Source organism: Cervus canadensis, chromosome 16 (assembly GCF_019320065.1).
Source record: "Cervus canadensis isolate Bull #8, Minnesota chromosome 16, ASM1932006v1, whole genome shotgun sequence".
Lineage (NCBI taxonomy): Eukaryota > Metazoa > Chordata > Mammalia > Artiodactyla > Cervidae > Cervus > Cervus canadensis.
Genome location: NC_057401.1, coordinates 6,216,796 through 6,227,567, shown reverse-complemented (window position 1 = coordinate 6,227,567; position 10,772 = coordinate 6,216,796). Strand labels below are relative to the sequence as shown.

General features: G+C 44.5%; 1 pseudogene; it reads left to right on the top strand.

Moving 5' to 3' along the window:
- The first annotated feature begins 4,323 nt into the window (after window positions 1–4,323).
- On the top strand, window positions 4,324–4,410 carry LOC122454656 (annotated as a pseudogene).
- Window positions 4,411–10,772: the final 6,362 nt, after the last annotated feature.

Below are 10,772 nucleotides of genomic sequence, written 5' to 3'. Positions count from 1 at the left end.
ATGAGGAGTTCGTCGTAGGTGTCTTTAGTTATTAATGAGATGACTTTTGGAAAGCCCCGAGTGAAGGTGACTGCTTGCCAGGGAACCCAACTACATAATTTGGAGGTTGGAACTTTGAATCCCACCCCCTGATCTTTAAGACGGAGAGAGGGGCTGGAGGCTGAATCAGTCACCAGTGGCCAAAAACTGAACCAATCATGTTTAGGTAATGCAGTCCCCATAAAACCCCAAAGGCTGGAGTTCAAAGAACTTTTGGGTTGGTGCACTGCGGACATTGGGAAGGGTGGTGTGCTTAGAGAGAGCTCCACGCTCTTTCGCCACACTTTGGCCTGTGCATCCCTTCTTTCTGGCTGATCCTGAGCTATAGCCCTTTATCATAAACCCATAATCTGAAGTAAAACATCCTGCCTTATATGGGAAGCAAAATATCCTTCCGCATTCTGTGAGCCACGCTAGCAAATTAATTGAAACCGAGGAAAGGGTTGTCAGAACCTCTGAGCTATAGCCCTGCAGTCAGAAGCACAGATGGTAACCTGGACTTAGGGACTTCTGAGGGACTTCCCTGGTGGTGGGCTAAGACTCTGTGCTCCCAATGCAGGGCGACCCGGGTTTGAACTAGATCCCACACGCCTGATCTAAAACATCCTGCCTGCCGAAACAAAGGCACCACATGCCATAACTAAGACCCGGTGTAGCCAAATAAATAAAAATAAATATTGAAAAATCGGCATCTTGTGGACTGAGTTCACTTAACCTGTGAATTCTGACCTGGGTAGGAAGTGTCAGAATTGAGTTAAATTGTAAGACGGCCAGTTGGTGTCTGAGAATTGCGTGGTGTCGGGGGAAACCCACACTGCCGGCATCAGACATGTCGTTGAGGATGGTAGTAGTGTGAGGTTAAAGGAGAAACATAGGAGATGCAGCTACAAATGAAAGAATGCCATAGATGGCCATCAGTAGCTAGGAGAAACTTGGAAACAACCTCTTCTACAATCTTCACAGTCCTGCCAACATGTTGATCTTTGACTTTTGGCCTCTGGAACTGTAAGTGGACAAAACTCTGTTGTTTTAAGCCATTGAGTTCGTGGTACTTTGTTAATAGCAGCCCCTGGGAAATGATACTGTAAGGAAAGATTGCAAAGGCATATTTATAGCTCAATCAATATGGAACTATAAATGTATTAATTTCCATAACCACAGGGAGAGTACAATGACATAGTCTTTCCACAATCAATAGAATTTCATGTTACATATCTCAAACTTAAGTTTTAAGTAACAGAGGAATAATGTTACTTTGTTGCTATAATTTCATCACCCATATTTCCATTTTCAGTGTCACATAGGCTTTGGTTTCTCCTTTCTTTTTTTTTTTGGTTTGAAAAATGTCATCAGTTTTTTATTTAACTAAGCACTTGCCCTTTGTTAGGAAGGAAATGATACAATTTCAAATTGAACCTCCTTCTCAAGAAGTGGTATGGGAACATAAGATTGATTAAACATACAATCTTCAGCAAAAATAAAGTTTATGCAATTCACTAGGACATAGAATGCATGTGGAATTCCTTTGGTTTTTCTGAATGAACACCGAGGCTTCCCCTCTTTCTCCCCAAAAAGGTACATTTTGATCTTTTTCAAATGTAATATTCATTTATATAGTTGACTTCTGACTGTAAGACCCTTCCCTGTGGATGCCAAAGCAAATCTGAGAAAGAATTTTGAGGGGAAATATTGAGCTTCTAGTTTGGGAGTTAAAATACTGAGGTGTGGGGTTCTCACCTTTCTTCCTGTAGCTCTTTTTTTCTTTCTTTTTTTTATTCTTAGATGATTTTTATTTTTTAAATTGATTAATTCATTTTAATTGGAGGATAATTACTTTACAATGTTGTGATGGTTTTTGTGATTTTTTAAAATGGCACATTATGTTTTCAAAGTTTGGAGCCTGTGGTCTCCCCAGCTCCCCCTCCCCACCCCGCCCATCCAAGCAGCTAGAAAACCTAAATAACATATATGAAAAGAATCCGTTTGGAGGCATTGGGAGGACCAGCAAGACTGAGAAAAGTTGCAAAGCCAAGACATAGTGTGAGATTCAGAGGTTTGCACCTGCTTTTCACATGGGGGTCGATCAATACTTTATGTAAGGGATGACTCACAGGTGGAGGAAGTAAGTGGAGCTTTCGACATACTTAGAAAACTGGAGAGACAAAAAAATGAGTTTAGGTCCACTGAGGAGAAGGGGCCCTGCGGAACCCCTGAGGCATTTAGTAGAGTGAGCAAAACTCAGTACAGTTCTCACAGGGATTAATGGCTCCAGGGTCAGATTAACTCAATCCCTGGGTGAATTAAAGGGCTTCCCTGGTGGCTCAGATGGTAAAGAGTCTGCCTGCAGTGTGGGAGACCCAGGTTCAATCCCTGGATTGGGAAGATTCCCTAGAGAAGGAAATGGCAACCCACTCCAGTAATCTTATCTGGAAAATCCCTTGGACAGAGGAGCCTAGTCAGCTACAGTCCATGAGGTCGCAAAGAGTCAGCCACAACTGAGTGACTTCTCTTTCTTTCTCGGTGAATTGAAGAGATCTGGAAAAGCTAGGGGCTCCAGTTTAGCTGCTTTAAAAAAAAAAAAAAAGGAAAAAACAATCCTCTCTGGAGATGAGTGGTTACATCTTCCAGGGACTCATATTTTGCCTAATTTTTTATATGTGACGTTTGGCATTCAACCAGGTTACAAGAAGGTGATTGAAAAGCACAAGTCCAATTCAACAGTTCAAATGAGCTGGAGAGAGCTGGGCTGCCAGGTGTTGTCCAAGTAACCCATTTGTTGTTGGTGGTGATGGTGTTCAGTCACTCAGTCATTTCCGACTCTTTGCGACCCTAAGGACTGCAGCACGCCAGGCTTCCCTGTTCTTCAGTATCTCCCAGAGTGTGCTCAAACTCATGTCCATTGAGTCAGTGACGCCATCCAACCATCTCATCCTCTGCTGCCCCCTTCTCCTGCCCTCAATCTTTCCCAGCATCAGGGTCTTTTCAAATGAGTTGGCTGTTCACACCAGATGGCCAAAGTTTTGGGGCTTCAACTTCAGCATCAGTCCTTCCAATGAATATTCAGGGTTGATTTCTTTTAGGATTGACTGGTTTGATCTTCCTGCAATCCAAGGGACTCTCAAGAGTCTTCTCCAGCACCACAGTTGGAAAGCATCAATTCTTCAGCACTCAGTCTTCTTTATGGTCCAACTCTTATATCCATACATGACTACTGGAAAAACCATAGCTTTGACTATATGACCTTTGTCAGCAAAGTGATGTCTCTACTTTTTAATATGCTGTCTAGGTTTGTCATAGCCTTTCTTCCAAGGAGCAAGAGTCTTTTTGTTTCATGGCTCCAGTCACCGTCCACAGTGATTTTGGAGCTCAAGAAAATAAAGTCCATCACTGTTTCCATTTTCCCCTCAAATGCAGATGACACAACCCTAATGGCAGAAAGTGAAGAAGAACTAAAGACCTCTTGATGAAGGTGAAAGAGGAGAGTGAAAAAACTGGTTTAAAACTCAACATTCAAAAAACTAATATCATGGCATCCGGCCCCATCACTTCATGCCAAGGAGCCCATTAAGATGAGTTAAAATGAAAGTAACAGTTAAGGCTTAATCGGTTATGTGGTGAGACAAAGCAGACAAGAAGCAGAAAGCACTGACCTTCTGTTCTAGGTTCTCCAGGAACAGCGTGCCGGTGAAGAGTCAGCTGGAAGAGCAGAGATCTGGGGGTCATCTCATGACTATGGGAACCCTAAACAAAAGGTTGGTGCCTTCTATGGACCCAAGGTCTGGAGGAGGGAAAGGTAAGGGACAGAAGTAGGAAAGTATGATTATTGAGCTGGAGTGGAGAGAAGCCTTTAAGATTTCCCCCGCCCCCTGATGTATGGATGACTATGCTTATCAGGAGTCATTGTCAGACCTCTTTACAAGGAAGGTGCCTGGGCAACAGGTACAATATGAAGACGGCAACCTTGACCCCAAAACTTTTGCTCAACCTTGGTTTTATTTGACATCTGTCCACTCTGGAGTGGGTAGCTAGGATTGCTTCATTTGCATGCTATGTAGATTTAGCTTCTTTCCATCTTCTCAGAGCTTCAGTTTCCTTCCAGATTTTGTGCAAACCACACAAAGAATAACCAAACTACCACAGCCTGACTAGAGATGCGTGACCTCCACCCCCTGAATAGTGAATTTAATAAAGAATTTTTGAATGTGACCAGTCATTGGCTGCTTCTCAAACCAGGGCCTTAACATAAGTAAGTGCCCATTAGTCATTAAAAGTGCCCAAAAGTCATTAAAAAGGAAAAGAACCCTCAATGTCATGTGTTCGGTACCGGCGACCAGCAGTCCGCCGGTTCTCTCCTCAAGTGCCGGGACACAGAGAAAAAAAAAAAAAAGGAAAGAAGAAATCATGGCCAAATCTAATGCCACAAATATTTTCCCCTTTGCTTCCTTCTAAGATTTTTATAGTTTTAATTAAGTTTAGGTATTTGATCCATTTTGAATTAATTTTTGGATATGCTATAAGTTAACAGTCTAACTTAATTCTTTTGCATGTGGATATTCAGTTTTCCCAGTGCCATTTGTTGAAAAGACTGTCCTTTCCCCATTCAATGGCCTTGGCACCCTTATCTAAAATCAGTTGACCATATATATGAGAGTTTATTTCTAGTTTTTCACTCTTCTATTTCTTTGATCTATATGTCTATATTCTTATGTCAGTAGCTTTACTTACAGTACTTTACTGTAAGTAAGTAAGTAAGTACTTTACTGCTTTACTTACAGTAGCTTTGTGGTACATTTTAAAATCAGAACTTGTGAATCTTACAGCTCTTTTTCAAGATAGTTTTGGGGATTTGGAGTTCCTTGAGATTCCATATGAATTCCCATTTTCTATGCCTGCACAAATTTTTGACAGGGATTGCACGGAATATACAGATCATTTTGGGTACTATTGCCACCTTAACAATTTAAAATTTTCCATCCATGAACATGGGATGTATTTCCATTTGTTTAGGTCTTCTTTAATTTTCTTCAACAGCGTTTTATAGCTCCCAGTTTTCTTCCCCTTGGTTAGATTTATTCCTAAATATTTCATTCTTTTTGATACTGTTGTAAGTGGAATTGATTTTTAAATTTCCTTTTTGGATGGTAAATTGCTATTATATAGAAATACACAACCAATGTACACGTTGATCTTATAGCCTTCAATTTTGCTGAATTCATTTTATTACCTCTAACTTTTTAAAGTGGATTTTAAAGGTTTTTCTAAATATAAAATTATGTCACTTGTAAATGGAGATAATTTTACTTCTTTTTCAATTTGGATGGTTTTTATATCATTTTCTTACCTGCCTGTTCTGGCTAGAACTTGCAGTACTATGTTGAGTAGAATTGGTAAATTGTAATTGTCTTATTCCTGATCTTACAGGAAAAGCTTTCAGTCACTCATCATTAAGTATGATTTTAGCTGTGAGTTTTCCATATGTGGCCTTTATCATGTTAAGGATGTCCTCTTGTATTCCCTGTTTATTGAGTGTTTTTATCATGAAAGGGTGTTGGATTTTGTCAAAAGTTTTTCTGTATCAATGGGGGTGATAATGTGTCTTTTTCCTTCATTTAAAAAAATGTGGCATATTGCACTGATTGATTTTTATAGGCCACACCATTCTTCCACTCTGAAAGTGAATCTCTCTTGGTCATATTGTGTAATCATTTTAATATGCCTGCTCTTGTTATTTGGTCCCTAAGTTGTGCCTAACTCTTTGCAACCCCATGGACTGTAGCCCACCAGACTCCTCTGTTCTTGGGATTTCCCAAGCAAGAATACTGGAGTGGGTTGCCATTTCCTTCTCCAGGGGATCTTTGCCACCCAAGGATACAACCTGTGTCCCTTGCATTGTAGGTGAATTTGTTAGGGGAAGCACACTGATTGAAACCGCTCACCCTGGCCAGGCACCATAGTAACCATTTGCATGAGTTGTTTTATGACAGGAGATCCTGATAAAGAATACGAAACTAATAAGCCACCACCAACTGGAAGAGTTCGGGAAAGGTCAAAAGGAGACACCGCGTGTCTGTCCACTTCCCAGAATCCCTCTCGCTAGCATCCATCTTGGCTGAGCGATGCGTGCGCCACCAGGAAAGACTCTAAATTAGAATGATTGGCCAAAGACAATCCAGAAACTAATCCCATCACCATAAAACCCAAGACTTCGAGCCACGCGGCAGAGCAGTTCTCCTGGTTTCCCTTACCCTCCTGCTCTTCACCCGGGTGCCCTTTCCCAATAAAATCTCTTGTTTTATCACACATGTGTCTCCTCCGACAATTCATTTCTGAGTGTTAGACAAGAGCCCAGTGTAAGGCATAGTTCCGGCGAGGCAGAAAAGGAAAGACGACCTCAACAGAAGTAGGTTACCTTTATTCAGGCAAGGAGGGGCGACAGTCGGCCTAATGACCAGGCTGAGCGCCGAGAGGGATCAGGGAGGCTTCATACTTATAGGGAGGTTTGTGGAAGCGATAAGGGAAATGTCAATCAGGCGGGATATTTTGAGTATTCTTTTGTTGAGATGACACTTGTAGTGGTGATAAGTCTTCTGGGTGGGTGTAGGGGGTGGTAGGTTTCCGGACAGGGGGTGATAAGTCCCAGATAGATGCAGCTGGCCTGGAGCATCAGGATGGAACTAAAGTTATGCTTTGTTTTCTCCGAAGTTAGATGATTCAGCAAGGGGCCTTTGAGACTGTTGTTCTCTTTTCTAGGCCCAAAAGACTCCTTCATTCCAGACCCTGAAATCATAAGAAAAAGGGAAAAGGGGCGCCGTATCTCTCTGGCTACTTCCTGCTGGATGGGGGTGACGGTTTTGGGTCTGGAATGGAGGATCGTCCTAGGGCCCACAGTCTCCTTTTTCTGAGCTTGAGGTGAGGCTCTCGAGAAGAAGAATGGTCTTGACCTGATCTCGAGAGATGGCCCGAATCCGTTCTTGGAGAAACCTTTGAAAGAGATTAAAGAGACAGGGTCCAAATAAGAGGAATAGAATGATAAGTACCAATGGTCCCAGGAAAGGGAGCAACCAAGGGAGTATCTGTTGGAACAGGTTTTGGGGAGTGTAAAGGTTTTGTAGCTCTTTTTTGCGGCGTTCAATTCTGTCTCTAAGTTCTTTGACTCGGCCCTGGACTATGCCCGTTTCATTAACCAAATAGCAGCAGTGTTCTCCTAGGAAAAGGCAGGTCCCCCCCTTTTCTGCGGTGAGAAGGTCCAGGGCTCGCCTATTTTGTAGGGCCACAGAAGCTAATGAGTTAATTTGTTTTTGGATTGAAATGAAGGACTCTACTACCTGCTCCATGTCTTCATTAAGTTCTTGGGACAGCTTGTAATAGAAATGGGCAGAGGTCGAGATGCCTCCAATCCCGGTGCCTAGGGCTGCTGCTATGCCAGTCCCAATCAGGAGGGGGGCTATGACAGCTCGTCTTTTTCTGTGGGAAAGTTCCCCTTGGGGGTAAACTATTTGTTCTATCTCTTCCTCTTTGAGGAATGTTAGGCCTGGGGTCAGGAAGACCAAGATGCAGGGTCCAGGGGGGTCTAAGGGGAGGCATGAATATGCATAGGTCCCAAAGAGAATGAAGATTCCTGGATTGGTGCAATTATTTGTGCTGTTCCAGAGAACCCAAGTGGAACAGAAGGAGGGAGCCGAGTTTGTAAGACCAGTGTAGTTGGGACTAGAGTAGTTAATACAGGTTAGGTTTGAAGAGGCTGAGAGTAGGACATTGTCAGAGACTGGCCCAATGAGTTGTGTAGTTTTTTGTTGGGAAGGGGAGGTATAGTTGCCCTGTGACAGCCAGGTTGAAGGTAAGGGAATTGCTATGTGTGGTGAGGGAGACAGTGACATGCATATCCAGCACTGGGATGTGTGTTGTGTGTACTGGAAGAATTGGAAGGAAGAGTTGAGAAGGCGGGTAAGGTGTTGGTTGCCAGAGGGAGGTTTTAGGAGAGGCCGTAATTGGGGAAGGAGGTCTAGGCGTTTGTAAGGCTCAGGGGTCGCCTGTAACCAGGAAATTGTGTTCTTTATAACTTGTTCTTGTTTCTTTTCCCGATTTTGATCTAGTACTCTGCCCCCATCTGAGTACCCCCAATGGGTAATGGGATAGAAACATATGTTTCTTCCATTTGGCTTATGGCAGGTACTCACGAAACTCTCTCTCTTTTGTACTTTGACAGTGAGTAGGGATTTGGACTTCCCACCCCCGAGGTTCATGGTGCATGGTTTTGGAGCTGTATTATAACATGAGGAATGTAGGTAGGAATAAATGTCTGAGCAGGGGCAGGGAGTAGCCAGAAGGCTGGGGAGTGCAGCAAGGATAAGGAGCAGAGGAGTCATGGGGCTGTGATTTAGGCAGTGCAGAGGAAATAGCGCCCTAGGAGCAGAACACAGCCAGCAACGTAGGCGATACCCACGGAAAGATGAAGGATAGGTGGCCAGTCTTGAGGGGAGACAGTTACTAGGCCTATAGCAAGGATTAAGATTAGGAGTGCAGTTATGGTTAGAGAGACAGGGAGAGGCCAGTCAGGGTGAGGGGCAGAAGGCCCCAAGTTGGTGGTTGTTTGAATCTGAGGAGGAACAGTGCTCATTAGGATGTAGAATGATGTAGAGAATGAGAGTAAAGAAATCAATTTCATCTGGAGTCAGGCTGTAGAAGGTTCCCTGGAGCCACAGTTGAGACACCAGTGTGGTCAGGTCTTTGAAGGAGGTTCCTGTTGGGGCGCTGATCCAGAGGTCTTGTAGTAGTTGGGTCAGGAACAGTTGTAGGTTGAAGAGAGTCCAGATCATTCAGTGTCCTCTCCGATGGTTGACAGGGGTTGTCGCCGGGTGAATTTTAAGGAGGTGGGTCCTGTGAGGAAGACCTGATAGGTGTCATTTAAGGAGGGCAGCGCAGGATTGGAGGTGACCCGTTTTAGACGAGAGAGGTGTACCCAGGAGGTGACCTTTTCGAGTTTAGCTGCAGTCAGGGTAAGGAGGATGACTTTGAATGGTCCCTGCCACTTTGGGGTTAGGTCACCCTGGGGATTATCAGACAGATAGACCATGTCCCCAATTTGTAAAGGGGGCAGGGAGGCTTGGGGGTCAGGGGCAGGCAGATTGTGGTTGACGTATCTCCAGAGGGCATTGCGGAGTTGCTCCAGCAGAGGGGAGTGTAGGAAGCTTGGTTTGGGAGGAGGTTCGGGGGGGAGTCCAGGAGGGAGCATGGGCCGTCCATACATCACCTCAAAGGGGCCAGCCCCAGGGGCTTTCTGGGCAAAGCCCGTATTCTGAGGAGAACAATTGGTAAAAGTTTAGTCCAATCCAGGTGTACCTCGAGGGTTAATTTGGTAAGGGTCTCTTTGATTATTCTATTCATCCTTTCTACCTTTCCTGAGGACTGGCGACGGTATGGAATGTGAAATTTCCAGGGTATCTGTAAGAATTGGACAAGTTGTTGGGTGACCTTGGATGTAAATTCTGGGCCATTATCAGACTGTAGGGATGAAGGCAGCCCAAACCTGGGGATAATTTCTGTGAGGAGGATTTGGGCCACTGTGTGGGCTCTTTTGTTTGTAGTGGGAAATGCTTCTACCCATCCCGAAAAGGTGTCTACAAGGACTAGTAGGTATCTGACTCTCCGGACCCGGGGCATATGAGTAAAGTCTATCTGCCAATCTTGTGCTGGGAGGCTGCCTCGCATTTGATGGGTTGGAAAGGATGTCGGTTTAAGGTTGGAATTGGGGTTAGTACGTTGACATGTTTGACAGGAGCGGGTAAGGTTATCTAAATATTGTTGGTCAGCATTGGATATGGGGAAGTGGTTACGGAGGAACTGCTGGAGTGTCTTGGATGAGGGGTGAAGAAGTGAGTGTAGATAAGAGAGGATTTCTCTGGTGGTGGGAGGGTCGGGTGGAGTCAAAGATAAGATGACAGGGGACTGGAGGGAAGGATGGGACAGGGCTATCTCTTTTGCCTTTTGGTCTGCAGCATTGTTGTAGGCTGATATGAGACTTCCCTTTTGATGTCCCCTACAGTGGAGGACAGCGGCTTTGTTTGGTAAGAGTGCTGCCTCTAGAAGTTTGTGAATCAGGTCTGAATTAATAATAGGGGATCCCTTTAGGGTTAGGAAACCTCTTTCTCTCCATATTAGGATGTTTGAGTGAAGTATGTTATAGGCATATTTGGAATCTGTGTGGATGTTAACCCTTAGATTTTTAGCCAGAGTTAAAGCTCTGGTGAGAGCTATCAGTTCTGCCTGTTGGGAGGTGGTGTGAGGTGGCAGCGGTGAAGCTTCAATTGTCTGGGTTTTATGATTGTGACGAAGGTCTCCCTGGATGATGGCATATCCTGCTGCAAACGGTGGGGATTTTTGAGAGCTGCCATCAATGAACCAGTGTGGGGTGTCTGGGTCTGGGATGGGCTGATCTGTTACATGTTGGAAGGGGTTTTGGGTAAGATCTACTGTTAGGCTGCAGCTATGTAAGAGGGAGTCTGTTGTAGAGGACATGGGTAATAAGCTGGCGGGGTCAAGGGGAGAGCAGGGGGAGAATGAGAGCGGAGGGTCGAGGAGAAAGGCATGTAGGACCTGTACCCTGGAAGGGGGAAGGGAGAGGAAAGCCCGATGTGACAGCAAGTCTCGGAAGGTGTGTGGAGAACAGACTGTTAAAGGGGCATGTCTAGAGAGTTTATTTGCTTCGGGTACGAGGGCTGCGATAGCAGCCATGG